Source organism: Rutilus rutilus (assembly GCF_951802725.1).
Source record: "Rutilus rutilus genome assembly, chromosome: 1".
NCBI lineage: Eukaryota > Metazoa > Chordata > Actinopteri > Cypriniformes > Leuciscidae > Rutilus > Rutilus rutilus.
Genome location: NC_140209.1, coordinates 17,574,361 through 17,600,707, shown reverse-complemented (window position 1 = coordinate 17,600,707; position 26,347 = coordinate 17,574,361). Strand labels below are relative to the sequence as shown.

The 26,347-nt window shown below is 34.9% G+C and overlaps 2 long non-coding RNA genes across 6 annotated transcripts in view; one reads left to right on the top strand and one right to left on the bottom strand.

The window, feature by feature from the left end:
* LOC311291565 overlaps nucleotides 1-2,245 on the top strand; it is a 116,774-nt gene extending 114,529 nt beyond the window's left edge. For both annotated transcript variants that reach the window (XR_014627579.1, XR_014627580.1), the window contains one exon: nucleotides 2,025-2,245. This is a non-coding gene — a long non-coding RNA (uncharacterized lncRNA). The remainder of the gene's footprint in view (nucleotides 1-2,024) is intronic.
* A 16,122-nt stretch (nucleotides 2,246-18,367) lies between these two features.
* On the bottom strand, nucleotides 18,368-22,257 carry LOC311291533. Of its 4 annotated transcripts, XR_014627572.1 has the most exons (5): nucleotides 21,967-22,253; nucleotides 21,702-21,729; nucleotides 21,304-21,543; nucleotides 20,750-20,911; nucleotides 18,368-18,828 (listed from the first exon to the last, which is right to left on the bottom strand). It is a non-coding gene; the product is annotated as an uncharacterized lncRNA (long non-coding RNA). The 4 variants fall into 4 exon arrangements; XR_014627571.1 differs by adding an exon at nucleotides 19,376-19,470 and having other exon boundaries at nucleotides 21,304-22,257; XR_014627573.1 differs by lacking the exon at nucleotides 21,702-21,729 and having other exon boundaries at nucleotides 21,967-22,247.
* Nucleotides 22,258-26,347: the final 4,090 nt, after the last annotated feature.

The window sequence follows — 26,347 nt, the reverse complement described above, 5'->3', positions numbered from 1 at the left end:
TAAAACAAAAGAAAGGCAGAACAGATTCCAGGCAGTCTTCAGGCTTGCAGACATAGCATCAACACTCGCCAGATTGAGATTGCCTTTTCGAGGCCATGATGAATCTGAAACGTCAAAAAACAAAGGTGTCTTCCGAGAAATAACAGGATTAGTGGCAAGATATGATGATGTACTTCATGCCCACATTGAATTGGCCAAGAAAAACCCTAAAGGTGTGCCCAGTTACCTTTCTGCACAGAGTCAGAATGAGATGATTGGCTGCATTGCAAAAGAAGTCAGAGGGAAAATAATAGATGAAGTGAAGGAAGCAAAATTCTTTTCTGTGTGCCTCGACACAACTCCAGACTCGGCTAAACAGGATCAGTTGTCGGTCATTCTTCATTTTGTTGACAAAACAGCCAATATTCAGGAGTGCCTAATTGATATGGTGAACGTGAAAGATACAACTGGTATTGGTCTTGCCAGGACTCTTGTGGAGACAATGGAGAAATACAACCTTGAAGTCAGCAACATCAGAGGACAGGGATATGATGGTTGTGCTGCCATGTCAGGAATATATAGGGGCGTACAAGCGATCATAAAACAGACCAATGACAAGGCATATTTCGTGCATTGCTATGCCCATCGTATGAACCTTGTTGTAGTTGATATGTGTTGTAAAAATATACCCTCCCGCAACTTCTTTGGTCTCATTGAGCAGCTCTACGTGTTCATGGAAGGTTCCACCAAAAGACATAGCTTGTTCATTGATGTACAAAAAGAGTTGATGGGAAATGACCCCGGGAGACCCAAGACACTGAAGTCCTTGAGTACAACAAGATGGGCAGCACGAATTGACAACTGCAGAGCACTTCTCATTACCATAGATTCTGGGGTGGAGACATTGGATCAGATTCAGACAAGTGTTGCATTTGACAGGGACACATCAGGAACTGCAATGGCTCTGAGAAGAGCCATTGATTTTGAATTCTGTTTCCATCTGGTGGCCTTAAGTAGAATTCTGTCGGTGACAGGTACACTTTCAAAATACCTTCAGGGTGAAGACATGGACATCTGCACAGCTATAGATCTTGTGAATGATTGCAAAATGGAGTTGTCTGTCTTGAGGGGGGATGAAGTTTTTAATGAGATGTGGAATGAAGCAGAAATGGTGGCATCAAAGATTGATGTTGAATGGGTGGAAAGAAGGCAACGAAAGGTTTCAAGGAGACTGGATAACAACTGGCAAAGCCAGACACAGATCAATCAAAAAGAGGAGGTGAAGGTTAATTTTTACTTTGCCACTCTTGACCTCTGCATTCAGAGCATAACTGAAAGGTTTAGCATTGAGAACCAACCTCTTCTCAAACACACAGGCTGCCTCACAAGACCATCCTTAGAGAAGATCGCAAACCTGAAACAGCTGTGTGCATACTACGAAGGGGATGTAAATTCAAATCAAGCTGAAATAGAATACAAACTCCTGATACACAGATTAAATAGAGAAAACACACCGCCCTGCAAGATGTTGGCTATTTATCAGTTCCTGCTTCAGAATGGTCTTGTTGAAGCATATCCTGAAATTAGCAAAATGTACCAGCTCATTATCACTCTGCCAGTCACATCATGCAGCAATGAAAGATGCTTCTCTGCGCTAAAATTCATAAAGAACAGATTGCGTACCACAATGTTGCAGGAAAGAATGGCTGATCTGATGGTTATTGCTGTTGAGGCAGAGAGGACCCAGGATGTGAACTTAGAGAGAGTGAGGGATTCCTTTTGGAGCCTTGCAGACAGACGTTAGGGTAGGCATAAAAGTCCTCTAATTTGTGGTTTTATCATCTGTGTTTTAAGTTATTGGCATTGTGTATAGTCATATTTGTAAATTGATGCACCCGTAATTGTTGAGTGAAGAAGTTAAGATTGCACTATTTAAGAAAAGGGGCAGTATTGCATATCCTAGTGTAGAAGTGAATGCCATTTTCAATATGTTTAACCATAACAGCACAAATAATTGACATGAGCACTTCTGAATTAACATACAGGGCTGGCCCTACCACCAGACGTCCCAGAGGAATGGACTTTAAGAGCCCCTCTCCCTAATCCCCACCACCATGACCTTCACCCACCTAAGGAATGGTTTTGCAACAGTTGTTACCCAGAATCATAAATCCAATGGCTAGCTATAGCCCTTCTGTCTGGTTCATAGGTTAATGTACAAGTTACAAGTTACTAGCTTTTCTGTTAGCTCATAAATTCCTCTTTACAAGTTCCTTATTTAAAATATAATAATGAGCAGTGTAACTACAGTATTTCAATGATTTTACTAAAGTAATGTTACATATTACATTTGATTTGATTACTTTTTTACATTTGTCAAATATTAACCATTTTCAAATAAACGGGGTAGTGTTAACCTTATTCAGCACTGAAATCTGTCAAACTTCTTTCAAAGTCCTTCATCACATATTAATATTAAAATAACTTAATTTCAGAGCACCACAAAGTCAGACCTCAGCACCTTTATGTACCTTTAATGTAAGATCGTTCTTAGGTCACATACCAATTTAAAATCATAACATAAAAACTGCAATGGTACTGTTTTTAAAATCATGTGTAGTAGGCCTAAGTGTACAGTAAGTGTGTGTGTAAACATGCTTTAATGAAGTAGACTTCAAAAGCTTTTGAATTTGAGCTTACAGTTCTTTCATCAACCTGTCTTTTACATAAACTTACCAAATATATACTTTAACTTAGTCCTCAGATAGAGGAGGGTTGCTGCTAGCTCCGTTAAGGTATTTCTGTCCCTCCCAAACTGCATTGAAATGGTATGTTTAGCAGCCAGAATTAAAAAAAAATCAGGGGGAGAAACCCCCTGACCCCTCCTAACATGATCCATATCACCCGTCAGAAAACAATTGCAACGTCTCAGATTGTGCCCCCCCAGAATTTTGGCTTGCATGAGACCCCTGTTTACATGTTTGGTATCATTTGAAATGTCTCATTGCGACTGGTACAATGCTCTCGTGTCCAGAGAAACAGAACAAAATGTAAAAGTTTAGAGATGCTGTTTCTAATGTGTGTGTGTGTCTTTTCCCAAGGTGTGAACTCCCCCAGTCTGTGATCTCAGTCAATGCAAACTCCAGCTGTTATTCCATGCCTCCATTTGGAGAATAATTATCCTGATCTGAGTACTTAAGGAAAGGCTGTGAAAGACTCAGTGTGATTTTGTAACATTAAATCTCTTCCATACACTGTATCTTTCAGAAGTCAAGTATTTAGGGCTGCACTATCTTTTTTTTAATGTATTTTTTATAAAGAACACCAGGTTTGTTGTGCTTGTTTTCACTTAATATATTAATATGACTAATAATAATAATTATGATGATTTATTATTATTAAAAACATTATACAAAATTATTATTCCAAATATTATTATTCTAATAACTTTCATTTATATGTAAATGCAAAAGTTACAAAATAATAAACAGAAAATAATAATAACTATAATATTTTTATTTTATAGAAAATGTTTAGTTACCGTTACCTGGTAACTGAGATATTACCTAAAATCTAAATCTCAATTAATTGAACATTTGAGGCTCGAGGTCATGGTGCAAATAACCCTAGGTTGATTTTACTCCGAACCATCTCTTTAAATTAAAGTGACAACCATCAGTTAAAGGTTGGGTAAACGATATTTGAAAAACGCTGTTTGAAAGTTGGTCGGACCGACACAACAACAAACGTGCAGCCAGCATTAGGGCCGTAGAGGGAGATTGGAAGAAAGACTAGAAAGAGAGAGATGGCTGAGAGACATTACAAAAGAGAAAAGCTCAGAGGAATATCACTGTAAAATGAAGGGTTATGATTTGGAAAGAGCTTAAGGACCCGCGTTAATATTAGAAAAGCTTTCCAGCGCTGGAGAGAGCGAAGCGGGAAGACGCGGATTGCGTTTATTCCACTCCACACATGAGTAACACTGGGTTTGAGTGTCACTGTTTGTCTGGAGCTGTCTGCAATGTTCACCGTTTACAAATTTTGGTTTAAAAAAATCCTGAAACCCCAAAATCTATTGGTGATTGAAAAGAAAATCCCACTGTTTTTGCCTATACATATCATTTCATGCTATTTTATTTTTTAAACAACTGAGTCCTGGTTTCCACTACAGAGGACATCATAGCATATGAATAAAATATATAAATTTTTTTTATTTTTTTTACCATTGTTTTGTATGCTCTAAACAATGTGATGACATAAAAAAAAATAATAATAATGTTTTCTGGGTCTCAGGAGGATAATACATACATTCTGGGTCTCATAACATACTCTGCTGGAGGTTTCATTAGTTGGCTCAGACTGAATGTAGCCTCAAATGACAGATCGTCAAATTTAGGATCCTGAGTGATGATTTGGGATTTCTGTAAAATTCTGCTTCTTGATCAGTCTAAAATTGTCATTTGTGTTTTGGTTCGGCCTCAAATCCTACACAGGGTTTAATGTAGTGTTACTTTCATTAATGAAAACTTTGGCGAACATTGTTCTATGATGACCTTTTTTTCCATGACTAAGACAAGATGATGACGAGATGACAGCAACGTCATTAAACAATAACTATGACTAAATCAACATGCAATATCGTTGACGGAAAAACATGAGACTAAAATGTAATTAAAGAAATAAAACCTTGACCAAAATCGGTCTTTGTTTTTGCCAAATAAAAGAAGAGACCAAACATTACTGACTGTTTTTAACAAGCCGCTACAAGCTTTCAGCTTTCGGTTGCCAGATTTCAAGAATGTAAATCCCCCAATATTTTTTTATATATATATTTTTTTTATGTTCAAACTAAGACATAAACATTATCTACCCGGTGTTTTATTGCAATCTGGCAACCATGCAAATGTTTTCTCTACACTGCGGAAGAAAGAAGCGCGGATGATCTGAAAACAAACAAGTAAGCTGCTGTTAGCGATCTCCATTTGAGATATTGGGACACGGACACGGACACGGACACGGTTGACTAAATATGATAAAGTACATTTGACTAAGAAGACTAAGGACCAGATTCATTTCCATAAGGATCAACGCAATACCAGTTAGCGTCTGGTTTAAGACGTGCTTTTTTGGGGGTGGTAAATAATAGTGCAAACACCAGTAAATTGACGAGTGCAGACCTTAGTAAATCACACGGCATGATTCATTAAAATACTCTCCTCCCATAAATTTTCCTGTTACGGCCGAACCCTAGTGGTCGTAACACCTGACAGTAGTTTTTTTAACACCAAAAGTGTTAGTAAATCTGGCCTTAAGACTAAAAAAAATAAAATTATGAGAAAATGAACACTAGATATTTTCCTCTACATCTCAGCTGCAATTTCGATTTTTGCTAGCCCAACATCGTGACGTCTGTCATCCTCTATTGGCCCAACCTAGTCTCACGTTAAAATACGCATGAATGGAAGCCAGTGGAAGGAAAAGTCTAGTGTGACCGGCCCTTAATAATTAAAACGTTTTTACTTAAATAAAATAAATGTCAATCTAAATGTTTGTCAAACTTATGACATTTCTGTTTGTTTTTTTATGTATTAATATTACATTAAATAATTGTGTCATTGATCAAAAATATTTGTTTTCACTACTGTATTAAAGATTTAAAGATCGTTTTAAAGATCGGTTTACCTCATTCATGTTAAGTTTCAGGAACGTATGATTTATAAAAAGGCATAAAAATTATTGAAATATGTATAGCTGTTGTCTACAGTGTTGCATCAGGGTTCACTTTTATGTCCTTTCTCTTCATATTTCTCTCTTTGAATTGGAGAGAAGCCATTCATTGTGATCAATGTGGGAAAGGTTTCACACGCGAGCAAAGTAGTAAGATTCACATGAGAATTCACACCGGAGAGAAGCCACATGTATGCCATCAATGTGGGATGAGTTTTACCTAGGGATGTCCTGATACCACTTTTTGCAGAACGAGTCCGATACCGATACTTTGATTTTTGGTACTCGCCGATACCGATACCGTAACCGATCCCTGAATTTTCACTGCATTTGTAATTTTTAAATGTATTAGTAGATAAACCAAAATCAGCAGCCATATCACCCTGTAGCCCAAGACTGGTTGCCAACTGAAGCTAAGCAGGGTTGAGCCTGGTTAGTACCTGGATGGGAGACCTCCTGGGAAAAACCAGGTTGCTGCTGGAAGAGGTGTTAGTGAGGCCAGTAGGGGGCGCTCACCCTGTGGTCTGTGTGGGTCCTAATGCCCCAGTATAGTGACGGGGACACTATACTGCCAAAAGAGCACCGTCCTTCGGATGAGATGTTAAACCGAAGTCCTGACTCTCTGTGGTCATTAAAAATCCCAGGATGTCCTTCGAAAAAGAGTAGGGGTGGCATCTGGCATCCTGGCCAAATTTGCCCCTTGGTGGTTGAGGAAATTCCCCCCTTCTATGTAAAGCGCTTTGAGGTCTCAGAAAAAGCGCTATATAAATGTAACAAATTATTATTATTATTATTATTATAAAAGAATATAAATCATATTAGTTGGCTTAATTTGTTCATCAAATTCAAATGTTTAAATGTTTGTCAAAACCAGTGAAATATCAATTATTTAATCCAATCTTGATACTATAACAAAAACTACCATCTTAATGTGACAAGTAAGCAGTCAGTGTCAAAATAAGAACCAACAATCGAATTACAAATAGGACAAATAAATACAATAGAACAAAGAAAGGCTACAAATGACATAAACAGTGTTTTTAGAGTTTTTCAGGTAGATCTAACAGGTACAGAAATTTAAATAAATTAATCAAATGTGAAAAAAAGCATATTCATTACTGTATAAATTATATATAGACAGATATTTTTGTAAAGTTGAAAAGGGTAGCCTATTTAGTCAAGAGCAGTGAGTATTTCTTTGTCCTTTGTTTGATTAACATTAAAACAGAAGCAGGTTTATCAAACTGCTGCCCCTTTAAAGGGATAGTTCGCCAAAAAAATGATATTTAACCCATGATTTACTCACCCTCAAGCCGTTCGAGATGCATATGTCAATCTTTTTTCAGACGAACACATTTTCAGTTATTTTAGAAAATGTCTTAGATCTTTCAGTGGTTATTTTGTGAAGCAATGGGGTCCAGCTGCTTCAAGACCGAAAATGTGCATGCATCCTTCACAAAAGTAATCCATCCGGCTCCAGGGGGATAAACGAAGGCCTTCTGAGGGTAATCCGTGCGGTTTTTGGGCGAACTATCCCTTTAAGACCGAATGCCGCATTTGAACATGGCTACTGTTCATTTGAGATATAACCGACTTTGTTTACTATAGGATACTCGCCAAGACGGGCGTTTTTACATAATTTTGTGTGAATTCGTCTGTACAAGCGCAAGACGTGGAAGACAATTTAATTCAGTATTCGTGCGCTGAGACGCTGGTTTGCGGGGTGCGGGCTTCGGATGTTTGCGTTCATGGAACTTCTTGACCTGCACATGTCCTGTAATAATGTAGAAAACCATGCGTTATACTTAAGTAACAGTTCATGTTTTACTTTACTTACATATACGATTTAGTTTTCATCCAAATAACGTGCTGAGTGAACGATCAGCAATCAAGAGCATTCAACAGAAGTGCGCTCGCTCTCTCTCTCTCTCTCTCGTCAGGTAACGTTAATAAGCTACATGCCTCGTTTTATTTTCTTTGCCATTGACATCCGACTGAACAAACTTTCCACTGACGTCTGTTTAAAGGGATGTGCTCGACCAGCTCGCGCTCCGTTGCGCACTTAATCCACTGCGCGTTTTTCTCTTATCAGCTCGCGCACCACAGCTATGTTACTATACACACGCACCTTGTACGAACCCTGTGAAATGAGCCCAAACCGCCGACATTATACTTTTCTATGCCTCAGTTCACCTCCACAAAGCACTCGCGGTGGCCAGTTTCGTTTTGCAAAATGTACATGGTATCGGTGCGTGGTATCGGCAAATTTTTACGAGTACGAGTATATGAGGACAGTATCGGCCCGATGCCAGTATCGGTATCGGGACATCCTTAGTTTTACCCATTCAATACCCCTTAAAACACACATGAGGATCCACACCGGAAAGAAGCCATTCACTTGTGATCAGTGTGGAAGGAGTTTCACACGCAAACAAACTCTTAAGATTCACATGAGGATCCACACTGGAGAGAAGCCGTTCACATATGTGATCAATGTGACAAAACATGTAGACACACCTGACAGTTCATACGAAGGAGAAGCCACATTCATGTTCTGTGTGTGGAAAGAGTTTTTCACGGCTGACATATTTACATAGACATGAGAAAATACATACTGGTGTGAGAGAGCACATGTGCTTTGAGCTTTTTACTTCAGCTGACAAAATACGAGAACAAAACAATGCTAGTTATGAATAATAACAATTACATTTAATATTACAATAACAGTAAACATCTTTAATATTAGGCTTACAGTTTCAAATGACATCATTGCTGTTTGAGCTTCAAGAACAGTAAACTGAATTATTTTGCTAGAAGGTTAATCAACTCAACAGTTGCTGAAAAATGCAACTAAATCCTAAGAATGTACAACTTTTTATTACAATAGTGTATACAATTATAATGATATGACAGTCCCAATCATACATTTTTATGTTTTGCATTGCTGTTTGATCACATGCGCGCTGAAGACAATGAGCATTGGGAAACTGAAGAACTTTATAACAGCTTGTCAGCAAAACATCCTATGTGAGATTATTAAGATATTTTTAGTACATAAGCTTAATTATACGACTTGGCACAAAATGACGTGAATGCACAAGAAAGAAAGCTATATATATATATACTACCGGTCAAAAGTTTTAGATCAATACGTTTTTTAATGTTTTTAAAAGAAGTATCTTCTGCTCACCAAGGCTGCATTTATTGGATTAAAAATACAAACAAAAACAGTAATATTGTGAAATATTATTACAATTTAAAACAGCTTTTGTCTATGTGAATATAGGGTGAATACTGGTAAAATGGGACACTTTCTGATAATTTACATTCTGCATAATGTTTTATTATGATCCAAATGTCTTAGCCCCTCATATGATACTATTCTAAATAGCTTAAGTGCTCTACTCTACTATACAGAATAAAAAAGAAAGAAACATTAAACACAGGATGGATGACTCTTCCTCAAACACACATGGACCCCAAACCACATTTTTCCAGGTGCTACTGTCAAACTGGGACACCTTTATTGGCAAACTGGGACACTTCAAACACATTAAATTGTTATTCAAATGTAGGCCCAATGAATTAAATACACAATAACAATATAAACACCAACAACAAAAATAATAAAAATCACTTTTTTTTAGGAGGGGTGCAGGTACAGCAGATTGTGTCCACCCCTCCCTCCCTCGCCTGTCCACAATATTTTGTATTGGGTTTAGTTTATTTCATATAAATTTAATAATTCTTCATAAACATTTCTTCTTATAGGCTAATTTTATTCCACACAGGCTGTTTCATTTCTTTTTGTTGTAAAGTTGTTTGCAAATATTGCAAATGTCCCAGCCATCCAAGCTTGTACCCTCCACTTTCTTTCTTTTTTTTTTGGAATTGCCATTGTTTTTTTAAATCAGTTTACAATCTTTGTTGAAATATCTAGCTAGCTAACTAAATTTATATGAAGGGCATACAAAAAGTGAACTCAATTCCCCCATTAGACATGACTTAAATGGCTGTCCCAGTTTGCCAGTAATACCCTGTCCCAGTTTAACAATACGCTATTGGCAAACTGGGACAGTGGCAAAATCACATTAAAAACAAACAAAAAAAGATTCATATGAATGTGATTTTTACAAATACTGATTCACCATTACATCCTATAACAAAATATATAACAATTACAAATGATCCATGAGTGTTTTAATTTTTATAAGCTTAACAATATTCACCTCAGAATGCTATGTCATTTTACTTTACCATCACGGTTCACTGTAAGGTTGTTGAATATGGTGTGCCCCCGGAAGTGATGTCATAGCCACAGAATCTATTTTTTTTTATCACATACTTGCTTATCACATGATGAGCTCAGTGTTGATTTTTAGTAATGGAATAATTTACATGTAAAGATAGAAATTAAGAACCTTAACTGTCCCACTTTACCCATTGTCCCACTTTGCCAGTATTCACCCTACAGTAAAGTGTAATTTATTCCTGTGATCAAAGCTGTATTTTCAGCATCATTACTCCAGTCTTCAGTGTCACATGATCCTTCAGAAATCATTCTAATATGATGATTTGATGCTCAAGAAACATTTATGATTATTATCAATGTTGAAAACAGTTTTTCACATTTTTATTTCATGATGCTATGATGAATAGAAAGTTCAAAAGAACAGCATTTATCTGAAATCTAAAGCTTTTGTAACATTAAACACTACAGTTCAAAAGTTTGGGGTCAGTAAGAAATTTAATTTAATTTTTGGGGGAAAGAAATAAAATAAATCAATACTTTTATTCATCAAGGATGAGTTAAACTGATCAAAAGTTACAGTAAAGACATTTATAATGTTAGAAAATATTCTATTTTAAATAAATGCTGTTCTTTTGAACTTTCTATTCATCAAAGAATTTTGAAAAATGTACACAACTGTTTTCAACATTGATAATAATAATGAATGTTTCTGAGCATAAAATCGTCATATTAGAATGATTTCTGAAGGATCATGTGACACTGAAGACTGGAGTAATGGCCCTGTCCCAAATGGCACACTCCGGACTTGTGGACTTCCTCAGAGTCCACACTTTGATGACGTCATGTAGTGCAGACCTATAGGGCCCTTGGCGCGAGTCCACGAGGGCGCATTGAGAGGTATTTTTGGGACAGACTTGATCAGCACGCCGGAAATAACGGGCTGTTTTTTTTTTTTTTTTTTTTTTTGCATTACAATGGAAATAATACAAAACAATGAACATGAACATGTGGGGATACAGAGAAAATGAAAGTAAATAATAACAGTAAATAAAATATTTTTACAATTTATATAAAACTTATATTATATGATATTTTCGAAGCTCTTTTATTGGAGGGGATTTTTTGAAGTGAAGAATAACTGTAAATCATAAGCAAAAAATTTGCAACTAGGTTTGAATTTAAGGTATCTTGCTTTGTGAATATGATATTTACCCATCGTACAGAAAAAGTTTAATATATCATCTAGCTTTTTATTTTCAGAGAAATCAGAGTGAAAAATAACCTTACTGACAGAAATACAGGCCTGGTTGTTGTTGGACAGGAGAAATCACATTTTTTGCGCTCCAACGTCTTATCTCCATGTCAACTACACAGCCTAATTTTACAGTTCTATATTTTGATATTGTGCATATCACCTGGGCATTAGACAATAGATACACCATGCTTATTTAAATGATGTATACAGTTGTACATAATAATACATAATGTTCCATTTGAACTAAGATTACAATTTTAAAACATAATGAAAATGTGCATGAGTTTCAGATGAATTTACAGGTTTCAATATTCATACTATGTTTACATATGACTCAGTAAAGCCCTGCCATTATTTATTTAATGAATCATAATGCGATCGTATTATTAAACGCGCTATTATTATGTTTGAGACATCAACCACTGGTCGATTACCTTAATGTTTGTATAAACTGTAGGTAACCACTGATAAAATGTACATTTAGGTCATAAAAACCGTAATATTTTCTTCTCAGCCATGTCAACAATTATCCGCGAGTGAAATCTCCTCCCATCTGTTGTCTGATTGGCCTTTCGCAAGGATTCCTGGGTAGTTAAAGTGCGTGAAGCCTGCTTCTATGCGGGCTTCGCGGAAGACCGCTTCAAGGGCACAAAGGGGGCGCTGCTGAGCACACTTCAGAGCGGTAAAATGCTGAATGGGACAGCCTACGGACTCGTAGACTCAGCGAGCACGCGCAATTCAAGTCCACGAGACCGAAAGTCCGCATGAAGTGCGCCATTTCCCAGCAAACATTTGGACGTGTAATGACCGTTGAAAAGACGTCCGTCCGACACGTCCCGTCATGGTTGAAAAATAGTTCCAAAATGAAAGTTGAACCGACGTCTTTGACGTCATCTGGCCGTGAATTCCACGTCTCTTCAGCGCGTCCCTGGACGTCAGAATTAGTCTTCTTCTGGATGTTTATAAGGTGCGTTGCTGCCAAATGTAGGTGTATATATAAGCCTACAAATAAAATAAATCGCACCTATACTGGTTTTACACATCTGAACTTGACAAAGGTTCTAAAAAGGTCCAAAATCGGTCCGGTCAGACCTGGACGTCTATAGAACGGTTTTAACACGTGTACATCAACACATTATTTGTGGACTTAAGCAAACAAAAAGAATGTCGTAATGTAGCACAACATTTTATTGTGAATATTACACTTGAAATTGTCTCCCAGTTGTTAAACAGCCAGGATTAAAAGAAAGATACTAAAAATAGTTCAATGTGGTAAATTCTGTGGCAATGGCATTTCTCTAACAGTTTTACATTAAGGTTAAGCAGTCATGCAATCAAACTAGAATATAACAAAAGTACAGGAACAGTCAACACATTATACGTTACAGTCTTTCTATAATATTCCATCACTGTGTCAGAGCCTTGGCAGTATTAACTTCCAGTTACTAGCAGTCTTGCATTACTGTTAAACAGCCATAAATAAAAGTTTTTAGAGTCTATGAAATTGGTTTATGGCTTTATGGTTTTGTTTATGGCTCATTTTTTATATCCACCACCCCCAACTCTTCTTGGAGTGTGCTTCAGGTGTTCTGCCATTGCTGCATCAATGTCTGAGTCTAGCATTTGGGCTCCTCATCTTCACAGCGGAAGAGAATATGGTTAAACAACAAACAAACAAAAAGGTTAATTTTGAGGTAAATGACATGAACTTAAAAAAAAAAAGCCCTCTTCAATACTGTGGTGCCCTTAAGAGAGACCCTTAACTAGGTATGCAACTGTGTAATGTGAAAAGGACATTTCTGATAAAGACAGGTGGTCTTTTAAAGAATGTCCCCTGAATAGATACAAGTTAATAAAAATTACATTAATATTATACAAAGATTTTTTTTGAATGTCATAAGGCCAAAATTACATCATACAAAGGTGTAGCTTTGAATGGCTTCTTTTGACCACAACCCCTCATATTGAAATTTGCTATTAAGGCATTTTACATGATTCACACACACACATTTTTCACCATAAATAGTATGCAGCAATACACTCAAACAATTAAAGGTAAAAACAGACCTGTTCATGACTTTGTTTACAGATCCACCAACTCTGGACAGCTGCTGAATCTAAATGTGACACCACAATCAAAATAATGTAAGTTAATATATTTTAAAAAGAGCATATATATATATATATATATATATATATATATATATATATATATATATATATATATATATATATATATACAGTACCAGTCAAAAGTTTGGAAACATTACTATTTTTAATGTTTTTGAAAGAAGTCTCTTATGCTCATCAAGCCTGCAGTTAAAAAAAAAAAAAAAAAAAAAAAAAAAAGGGTAATATTATGAAATATTATTACAATTTAAAATAATGGTTCTCTTTTTTAATATACTTTAAAATGTAATTTATTTTTGTGATGCAAAGCTGCATTTTCATCAGCAAGTACTCCAGTCTTTGGTGTCTTATGATCCTTCAGAAATCATTCTAATATGATGATTTATGATCAATGTTGGAAACAGTTGTGCTGTTTAATATTTTTTTTATAGCCTGAGATACTTTTTTCAGGATTATTTGATGAATAAAAAGTTAAAAAGAACTGTATTTATTTAGAATAGAAATCTTTTGTAACAATATACACTACCGTTCAAAAGTTTGGGAACAATAACTTTTTTTTTTAAAGAAATTAGTACTTTAATTCAACAAGGATGCGTTAAATTGATCAAAGGTGATGGTAACGATTTATATTGTTAGAAATGTTTTTATTTGGAATAAATGCTGTTTTTATGAATAAATGCTGTTAACGTTTTACTCATTAGTGAATCCTGAAAAAAGTATTCCAAAAAAATATATTAAACAGCACAACTGTTTCAATCATTGATAATAACTGAGGATCAAATTATCATATTAGAATGATTTCTGAAGGATCATAAGACACCAAAGACTGGAGTACTTGCTGATGAAAATTCAGCTTTGCATCACAAAAATAAATTACATTTTAAAATATATTAAAAAAAGAGAACCATTATTTTTAAATTGTAATAATATTTCATAATATTACTGTTTTTTTTTTTTTTTTTTTTTTTTTTAACTGCAGGCTTGATGAGCATAAGAGACTTCTTTCAAAAACATTAAAAATAGTCATGTTTCCAAACTTTTGACTGGTACTAATATATATATATATATATATATATATATATATATATATATATATATATATATATATGAAGACTTCAGATGCAAAAGCCTCTAAGTGCCATCTGAAATTTTCTTCTAGAACGATCATTTTTATCAAGCTCGTATATTAAAGTTCAATAATTTCACTTAAATGGCAATGCAAATGACCTATTAATTGTCATTTAAGTGAAATTACTTAACTAAAATATACAAGCTTTATAAAAAATTATCATTCTAGAAGAAAATTTCAGATAGCACTTAGAGGCTTTTGCATCTGAACTCTTCATATATATATATATATATATATATATGTTTCCCTACAAGTTTAAATGATTTGTGGACTATTATTGGTCCGAACCAATAAACTGTCCGTGAAGCACAAACGAGTAGCGTAGTTTCGTTCCGCTTTCATTTTGTTTACCATTCGCCATTCATATAACACAATTTTGTCACACCAGCAGGAAAAATAGTCGCAAAATGTATAGAACCCTGCCTTTAACCCGATTAACTTTTAGCCCAGGGTCGGCGCCACGAGGGGGCCCCAGGGGGCCTGGCCCGGCCACCTAGGTTACTGTGCCCCCTCACCTCTGGTCAGCACACCACCATGCCTCGGAGCGCGATTTCATCCGTTGAGACTCAGCAACAGGCATGGTGACGGTTCCACTGTGCCCTCTTATTCCTGACATATAATTAACTACATATCGTCGCTGTCGCCTGTCGGGTGGAAACCTCGTATGTCCAAATTTGGTCAATTTCATATTTTTTCACAAATCGATGCTATTGGTCAGTCCCCACGTGGTACTGTTATTTTTACAATTATTAACCAATCTAAAGTGTTGAAAATAGCTTGAGAGCAAATCTCTTAACTCCATTGGACACTTAACTGTCTGAGAATCCTCATAACTCCACCTCTTCCTCACTCCGCGGCGGGCGGGAGGCTCGCGGCATTTTGTCTCCTCAGGATTGAAAAGTCACAACGATTAAGAAGTCCTCGTCGAGCAACACGTAAAGCAAGCCTTAACTCTGATTTTATCTGTGTTAAACTATGATATCAGTTATTGATGTATTTTAAATGTCTACTTATTACTAGGCTTATTATTACTATGCTTATTATACGTGTGCATTGAAGTTTTAAAATGTATCTAATATAATACTTGAATTGAATTAAATGTTTTGGATACCAGCATTAAATTATTGTTTTTATTATTTTACTGACTCGAAGTTGGCACTGTGCATGTAAAATACCCCAAGTAGCAAGGTTTTTATTTATGGGAGAAAAAAACGTTAGTCAGCTCATCGTTTTTTGTTCTGCTTCACTTATAGCTCTTAAACCTTTAAAATGGAGTTTAGGAAGATGTATGTAACCAGTCAGCTTTGGTTAACTACTGAAGCCTTTTCTCTTGTCAAAAGGCTCAACGCGACCGCTGACTTTGTTTGCATGCAGATTAATTTCCGCCTATTTTAGACAGCCTAGTATTTTGGTATTGCATGCATCACTCATATCGATTAAACGTGATTTTGGGGAAATGTTGTGTTAATGTTGGTACACAACAGTAGGCCTATAGGATAGCAATATAACCCATACAGAAATGTAATATATGTCAATATATGTAAATTACATATATAATGTTAGTGCCCATGTATGTCTGCTGCATATATGAGAATATATGCAAAATTCATATATGTAAAATACATATACATATATGAAACATATATTTCAAAATATATCAAAAATGGCCGTTTTCATGTAAGTGCCATATATTTTCCCGTATATGCACATATATGTAAAATATATGTAAGACGCATATATGTATACATGCATATATGACGCATATATGTATACATGCATATATGACGCATATATGTATACATGCATATATGACGCATATATGTATACATGCATATATGACGCACAGTGTTTCCCCTACCATTATATAAGGGGGGCGCCCCGCCCTCCTAACGGCTCCCCCCGCCCCCCTTGGAGGTCAAGTAAATTTGATTTGATTTTCTTTATAGCGACAGATTACAATTTGTTATTTTATAAAAAAAAAAACCTAAATGGCCCTTAAGTAATATGTTATTTATCTTATTTCCACGATGGCATGTCTTTTCTGTCTGTGTTTACAATTATCCCAATGAGTGCGCACACTCACACACAAACAAACACTTACGTCACATACAGTTGAGCACTAGCGGACAGAGAGCGCGCGGCTGGAAATGTGTCGCTGAACTGAAGATGGCAACACTCGCTCTACTGCGAGTAGCAGCCGGAGTAGCTCTCCTGCTCCAAGTCTAACGCCCGTTTCACATATATTTCGTTTGCGGTGAGTATTTTTTTTCCGTACCCATGTTAACAGAGCTTTCACACTGCACGAGGATGCAGTCCGTCGATGATCGATCTGTTCCAGTTGCGGTGCGTATACAGCAGTGCAGAGATCGTTTCTGCACCGAGTCTATTTCTGCTGTGCTGCAAACGCTGAATTAAAGTGACAGCGCATGTTTCGTGGTCAAAATGAACACCGATTGACCTAAAAATGTAGTAATTTCACCATAAGTGCGATTAATTAAATAAAATGTAGTAATCTCACCATAAATTTATTTAATTAATTACTACTTTTTTCACTTTAAGACTGAGTTAAAGCAAGGAAAACTACAATTTACCTCAACAAGGCGACATAATGAACAACACTCGTCTTATTCGTGGAGGTGGAAAAACAAGTTCTTTGTGACATGCAAGATTTATTGTATTAAAATTTAAATACAAAAGATTTTAATATAAGTACATGGTTAAATATTTTACCACTTGCTTGAGCAACTTAATATATAATTATATAGAAGTAATGTATTGAATAATACATTGTTTAAATTGTGTTTACGTGAACGCGCGTTCACAGCAGTGGTGCGTCTGACAGGATTATTCTCTCCAATAAATGCATCATAGAAATAAAAACTTCTCATAAAAAAAGCCCATTTAAAATGTATATATATATTGGTTAGTATTTATAAATCTTTTTTTAGTTGTTAGTTAAAAAATAAAACTATTTAAGCTCTGGTCCATTAATATTAACAAATACTTCTATAAATTTAACAAAGGTTATTTGCAAAAGTCAATTTTAAAAAGATTTAAATATGTTTATTTATTTTTTTAAAGAGATATCTTATGTTAACATTTTTTAACTTTTACAAACCATTACCCTCCCAGACAACCAATTTATGTGACAGATAGATAGATAGATAGATAGAGATAGATAGATAGCGTCTGTGTCAATTTTCCCCAAACCCCCCCCCCCCCCCCCAAACCTGTAAACCTAGGGGAAACACTGACGCATATATGTATACATGCATATATGACGCATATATGTATACATGCATATATGACGCATATATGTATACATGTATATATGACGCATATATGTATACATGCACATATGATGCATATATGTATACATGCATATATGTACTTATTTCTATAGTACATACTTTCACATATATTAGGGATACAAATCTTATATCTGAATGCCTTGAAATTAAATGCCTATAGTTGGAGATTTTGTCTATTGTGTGAATACCAAATATAGTATTTTAATACAATAATGCAGTGTTTTGTCATTTTTGACAAATATATCCACAAAGTACCATAACCATATGCCACAGCTTTAAAAATGCATCAGTATCACATGCATGTACACTGTAAAACTTTTCACTGTAAATTTAGTTAAATACTGGCAGCTGGGTTGCTATCCACACTGTATTTTTACAACACTACTACAGTAAACAGCATTTGCAGTACTCCACTGTAATTAACAAATACAGTATATACCACATTTTACATTATTAAACTTGTCAACAGCAATAAATTGTATTTTTACAGGGAATACTGCTTTTATTATTACATAATTAAAATATTATACTTTAAGGTTTCATAAGAGTACTCACACTAGGAAAAAGAAAACAACATTTTCTGGGTTTTAAAACATTTATTTAGTTAAATTGCCTTCTGTGAACATGTTGGCTGAATTACTTTTTAAACATAAAATGCAATTTTAACACTTAACAACAAACAGGTAACAGTTAGCACTTAAAGGAATAGTTCACCCAAAAATTTAAATTAGCACATGATTTACTCACCCTCAAGTCATCCTAGGTCTACATGGCATTCTTCTTTCAGACGAATACAATCAGAGTTCTATTAAAAAATGTCCTGCTCTTCCAAGCTTTATAACGACAGTGAAATGCTGTTTCTTTTTTGAAGTCCATAAAAGTGCAAACGAAATCACATTCAACGTCTGCAAGGTTTCGCAGAAGTGAGGACACCTGTAGGCTTACAGTGGTGTTCTTGTTTTGCACAACTTGGCCAGTTTTCTTTGAAGTTACTTGTCCTTTCTTTGTTTTTGATCCACGTTCAGGATTGATGTCAAGAAAGCGTCTAAAAGGCAGAAAAAAACAACAATTAAATATTATTAACTGAAGGTATATATTTTGACAAAGAGAGACAGCACAAAAGCTGTCTAAAACTGAACATATAAAAAAAAAATGCAATGTTGGATGTTGTGAAAAAAAGAAAAAAATACAATGTTGGATGTTGTGATCAATAACTGATATTTTTTCTGCCCTGGTAAAATACATCAACTCAATGTGTCTGTTTACATGCGCATTGTCAACTAACTAAATTTTTGGAAGTGGGGTTGCCAGATTTAAAGTTTTATTCTACAACTTTTGTCTACTCATCACCCAGCTCATTAACAATATCATCCCCTCATCCGGTGCCATCAGAGTATCAGTGGAAAGGCAGTCTTTAGACTCTCCGTTTATATAGAGCACACACTGCCAGAATCCAGCCCAAACCTTTGTGACAGAAATAATTTAACTTAATTGCAAGCCTTGCAATGTTTATTGCATATATGACAACATGATTTACCAGACTAAAATGCATGTTTGCACCCAAAAATGTAAATTCTGTCATTATTACTCACCCTCAAGACTTTTGTTCATCTTCGGGACACAAATGAAGATATTTTTGATGAAATCTGATAGTTTTGTCCTTCCATTGATATCAATATCATTGCAACTGTCAAAGCCCAGAAAAGTGGTAAAAACATTGGTAAATATATAGCTACAGTGGTTCAACCTAAATATTATGAAGCAGGGTTTCTGCACATTTTTTAAAGTCAAATTTAAGGCTTTTTAAGACCTTTTTAAGACCCGAAGAAATCAAAATTAATACCATGCATAAGGGTGTGCAATATTGACAAAATATGTCTCGATCGATATTTTCAAAGTTTTCTTGATAATAATTAGATAACATTTTACTGATTGTGTTTCTGTGCTTGGTGCCATGGCTTGTTTAGGCCTGTTGACAGCTGACTGACAAAGATATTCATATTTTTCATATTCTATGCAGTGGTCAGTTTACAGCAGTGACAGAAATTAACATTTTTTATTAAGGGGTAATATTTGCCACCTTAAATTGATTTCAAGGGGCATTTTCACCTATATATGGACATTTGTAGATGTTATAACAAGATCTTTCACATCTACTGCAGTCAGATTCACCCGTGTTCACTCTGAAGGAATCACTCACATGGCTGGGCACTTGTATGACACATCAAGGATGTTAAGAGGCTAAAAGCAGGTTTAAAACTTGAAGTCAACAGGGTACAAATTTTAAAAAGAGGATAACACGGTGTAGGCAACACCGATTTTTGTCGTTGTTCTCTGTACTGACAGCACTCCAAATTTACAAAAAAATGAGCTCAATGTTAAAATTGACCAGAGTTCTCCTTTAAGGTTGCACTAGTTACATGGATTATTTAAACAATGTTTTTACTAGCTTTCTGGGCCTTAAAAGTTGCAAAGACGTTGCTGTCTATGGGTGGTTCAGAAACCTCTCAGATTTCATCAAAAATATCTTAATTTGTGTTCTGAAGATGAACGAAGGTCTTACAGGTTTGGAACGACATGAGGGTGAGTAATTAATGACAGAATTTTCACTAATCCTTCAACTGAAAACAACTTGCACTGACATATCTTAAAATATATGACTGCCACTGTTTTATCTCAAGATGCACACCAGTAATGTTTTTTTTTTTTAATGATACATTATTATAAAATCTGCTTAAATACCCTAATTTTATTAAGGCCTAGACCTGTCTTAAGCTAAGCCCTGTATGGAAACCAGGGTCATATTGTTCATACCAGTAGTCAACATAATAAATACTGTCAAGTCAAGGTTAGTGACACAATTCAGTCTAATATATGTATATATATATATATATATATATATTTATATATATATATATATATATATATATATATATATATGAATGGCAAATATGCCAATGACTAACCTCTGAACAAACTCAAGGTGCTGCCTCTTCCTGGTACTGCAAGCTGAAGTTATAGGAGGAGGCAAACAGCGCTGCCAGGCCAGTGATGAAGAGGCTGTGATCCTTCACACACACCTTGACCTTCCAAACTTAATATCCAGCACTGGTTGCTTAGAGATTGACCTGTAATGGAATAAAAAAAAATAAAGAATAAATAAATAATATTAATAATTAAAATAACTACTGTGGGTTCCACTGTGGTTCGATGTAGTTGTCTATTCATAGTTCTATGAATTACATTTTTCAACTAAAAATTTAAATTGGTTAGAATGCTAAAATGCACTGGCATATAATTTTGTTTGTTTTAAGCATAAACTCACTTAATTTTGACTTATTCTTTAAGAAAACAAGACAATTTTTACGTGTCTATTAAATGCTTCTTCATGTAAGAATTGTAGATATCTGGACTGGAAACAAAATAAAAACACTAATTAAGAAAAACATATTTTGCAGTGGGGTGAGTAATTGATGGCTTTTCATTTTAGGTTTCATCTACCCCTTTAATGTTTACATACCAGGAAATAAGTCGTGGACTTTCTGGCAAATGTAGATTGCTGGACATCAGCGATGCAAATTCCTGAAACAATTTTTAAAAAGGACAGCACAACCTTGATCAACAGAACCAAAACATAAAACATATTACAAATTAATGAGATTTGCTGAATAATCTCTACTTATCTGCTTGAAGGATAACACCGTCTAACTTCTTTGAATTAGGGAGTAGTTGTATGGGATGGCAATCAGGAATAGGCCTACTACATTTGAAAACAGCATTAGGAACATGGATTTTCATGTGCTAGCAAAATTCTGACAACGATTCAAAAGCACGATCACAGAACTGACAGAATTTGACAGCATTTTTTTTTTTTTTACCACTTAGACTATAACTGTAACACTACTTAAAAGCACTTACATTAACAATGGCCATCAGATTACAAAGCCTAAAACGAAAAAAATATATATCAAATGCACGTCATGCAAATAGCATGGTAAAGGTTGCCAATTATATGAAATGTCGAAGTTAACGTTACTTGGTAAACAGGTGGAACAGAGTCAGTGAATTGCTTGCGCGGCCACGTTAAACCGCGTTCGCAAAATCAAACCAAATACGTGAAAACAATGTAGAAACGCCAAAAAAAAAAAAAAAAAAAAAAAAAAAAACTTATATATTGGCTTACCGTATCACTCAGTTGAACAATTCTCCATCCTCTCAAACTCTAAATCCCACTTATCGTCACGCGCAGGTTAGATTATTCAATGACAAATTCTTCCATCCGTCTTCAGGTAGCTGCTACCGTTAACGTCGTCCTTTTTCTGCTGCGTCACAGGCAACTAATGTTTGAAACACGAACCGAACCGAACCTCAAAAAAGCTTTAAAATTGCTCACAGATTCGCAGACATTGTTTATCTTGATAACAGGAATGATTATTTGTTCAGTTGAATCCCGCTGACAAAACGAGTTTGCCTGTTGTAGCTGCCTAACGTTACTGTCTGCTGCTGCTCGCATGACGCGTCACATTTGAACTGAATTGAGCGCGAAAGAAATCAATCCCACAATGCAATGACTTTTCAGTCAGTGATGGTAACGAATTTATCAGGACGAAAACAGAAATGTGCTGTATATTTACAGCTGTTCTGTAAAAGATACATCTTAATACTGTATTATGGAAATACAGTACAATTCTGTAAGAAATTCGTTGTAAATTTACAGTAAAGGGTTACAGTGTATGTTTACATACATTTATTAAATATGTTGAAAACAAATATGTATGTCACATATTTAATTAATGTTGTCCATATATGCGAGAAACCAATACTATACTGTAATATATGCAGATATATGGTATCATATATGGATGAACTCAAATATTTTCTAAACATTTTTGGACACATAAATGTTCATATATGTTGCAGGCATATATTGTGTTCTCAGATAAGTCAAATATATGTAGAGATATATGTTGCAGGCATATATTGTGTTCTCAGATAAGTCAAATATATGTAGAGATATGTTGCAGGCATATATTGTGTTCTCAGATAAGTCAAATATATGTAGAGATATATGTTGCAGGCATATATTGTGTTCTCAGATAAGTCAAATATATGTAGAGATATCTGAGAACACAATATATGCCTGCAACATATATCTATACATATATTTGACTTATCTGAGAACACAATATATGCCTGCAACATATAAGTCAAATATATGTATAGATATATGTTGCAGGCATATATTGTGTTCTCAGATAAGTCAAATATATGTATAGATATATGTTGCAGGCATATATTGTGTTCTCAGATAAGTCAAATATATGTAGATATATGTTGCAGGCATATATTGTGTTCTCAGATGAGTCAAATATATGTATAGATATATGTTGCAGGCATATATTGTGTTCTCAGATAAGTCAAATATATGTATAGATATATGTTGCAGTCATATATTGTGTTCTCAGATAAGTCAAATATATGTAGATATATGTTGCAGTCATATATTGTGTTCTCAGATAAGTCAAATATATGTATAGATATATGTTGCAGTCATATATTGTGTTCTCAGATAAGTCAAATATATGTATAGATATATGTTGCAGTCATATATTGTGTTCTCAGATAAGTCAAATATATGTATAGATATATGTTGCAGGCATATATTGTGTTCTCATATAAGTCAAATATATGTATAGATATATGTCATGCTATTTAAAATATAAGTACATATATGGCCATATATTACATTTTTGTATGGGAAGGTATAACACCAACTTTAACAATACAATATTTAATAACTAAAAAAATATGCCGTTTTTTTAATTTCCTGAGAGATACGAGGATTCCGCCCGACAGCGACGATAGGCCTATTCAAAAAAAAAAATATATATATATATATATTTTTGTAAATTAATTTAGTTTTGCTAGAATAAAATTAGCTTTGCAACTTAGCATTTTCACTTGCGACAGGCGATTAAATAAATTACGTCACTAGCAGCTCAAGTATTTTTTTTTTCAGTCAACTTCTACTCTTTATTCATAATCTATTCGTCTAAAACACCTAACGTGCTTGATCATTCAAGCAATCATGGATTTATAGAGGTTGTTGTTGTTTTAATTAAAAGTGGGTGTATTATTATTATTGAGGGTGGGAGAGGTATGCCCCCCCAGTGACACAACGAGGCCCCCTCGTTCCGTATGTCCTGGCGCCGACCCTGTTTTAGCCTACTAGCTAATTTTATCCAAACTCAAACTACATCTCAGTTGACAATGTGTGAATCATTTATTTTGGTTCCTTCGAGTAAAACAAGTAAAACTCAATCACATTTATAAAATAACACAAAATGTACTTACCCAAAAGCAGATTTTTTGTAATTCGTCGACTTTCTGTAATTCTGCAACACACGATGCACCCTCAAGTCCTGCTCGCCTCGTGGTACGGTGGTTGTTCAAAAAGAAAACGCCCCAAATCGCGAGATAATACACTACATCCTATCGCGGGATTTTGCAATATCGCGAGATTTGTTACAACATCTCGGCAGCAGTTTTGACGTCAGTGTACGTCTTTCAGAACCTCTTAAAAACTACTTGGGGCACTTAAATTAATTACTGTAGTGTTGACCAAGGTGTATGCATAATTGCTTTAGCATATTTCATAGGATTTCATAGAGGGTCATGATGGACTATAAATGCACGTGTAAAGGACGTCACCTAGTGGACGTCCACTTGCGACTGTTTTTGGCCAGGGACACGACGTAGGCTACGTGCAGTCGGACCAATGTGTGCTGGGTTATTGCAGTATTAATCATGCAAGGATTAAGCATATTTTTTTTGCATATTTCAACACGGATTTCATAGAGGGTCATGATGGACTATAAACGCACGTGTAAAAGACGTCGCCAGGTGACGTCCTCTCACAACCGATACACAACTAGGGTAGATATTGAACTGCACGTAGCTAAAAGTCAAAATAACAATATACATGCAACCCCAGATAACTGTAGACATGTACAAATGTATCTGAATGCATTTTTAGGAAATGTTCTGTGTTACATATTTTTACCGATTTATGCCGTCCTACCGCGACTATTTTTGGCCAGGGACACGACGTTGCCGTCGGACCAATGTTTGCTGGGTTGGGACAGGGCCATCTATGTGCTTATGTAATCCGTATGAAATGTGCATTTCTCTCCGGCGCATTCACTACTGTGAAGATGGCGAGTTGGCATCGTCAACTTCATCTTTGCAAACAAATTAATCTTAATAAAACTACAGCTGTTCATTGTTTGTTCATGTTACTTCACAGTGCATTAGCTAACTAATACAACTTTTGATTTAAATAATGTAGGCTACTAGTACATGGTGAAATTAACATTAGTAAAGATTAATAAATGCTGTAAAAGTGCAGGTTATTTATAGTTAATGTTAACTGATGTAGTTAACTAGAGTTTCATAAATGAAATCTTATTGTGGTGTATTAAGTGTTACCGATTTGTTAAACACTGATTCAGACGTCTTGTGAGTTCAATGTTGGACAGATCACCATTCATTTAAGTAAATCGGTTAAAGAATCATTATTTCGCGAATTGGACGCATCATTAGCGGATTTGTACGCGTTGTTGTGTGATTATCACGTCAGTTTATAAAAACGAAACCGAAACTCGTACGTCTCTGCCGGTGTTGATTCCGTAGCGCAAAGCATTGTGGGAAACACTGCATATGCACACAGTGGAGAATCCCAACTACAACAGTTTAATTTATCAATTAATAATTTGGACTTTTGGTAAATATCTTGCATGCCATATTATTATCATTATACACATAATCTATTTGCTCAAACTATCTTTTTCGTTTCCTTTAGCAATAAACTAAAAACTATAATACATATATATTGTGTAGAAAGGTGTTATAAAAAAAAAAAAAACGTATGCTTCTCATCTACATTTTCAAATTTAGAAAAACATTATGTAGAAAAAAAAAATTGAAATTATTTTTAAAATCCAAAACTGAAAAAAATAATAAAAAAAAAATCCAAACGCAAAACACATTCTTTTACTTCTTCCCATTTTACTCTAGGCTATATATTAAACAGACAATCAATCATTGTTTTAAAACATGAATTCAATAAGCAACAATTGATCAAATTTCATATCTACTTTTTTAAAAACTTTTTGAAGGTAATTAAGCACTTATTTAAGACTTTTTAGGTTCCACAGAAACCCTGTTAAACAGTACTACTACAAACACTACCATAGGCAACATAAAATTAACAAGAGTGCACATCACAAAATACAGCTACATATACCTTGTTTTGCACACACATTTATTGAACAATGCTTAATATAAAGAACAAATTTTGTTTTTTTGTGTAAACAAAACCAACCTTGCAAACCTACTTTTAATATACATCACTTCACATTTACCTTTACTTAAAAAAATTTCATCCAAAAATCAAATTTGTCATTAATTGCTCACCGTCATGTCATTCCATAGCTCAAAGACCTTTGCTTATCTTTGTAAAACAAAATTAAGATATTTTCCTAAAATCCAAATGGCATCTAAAC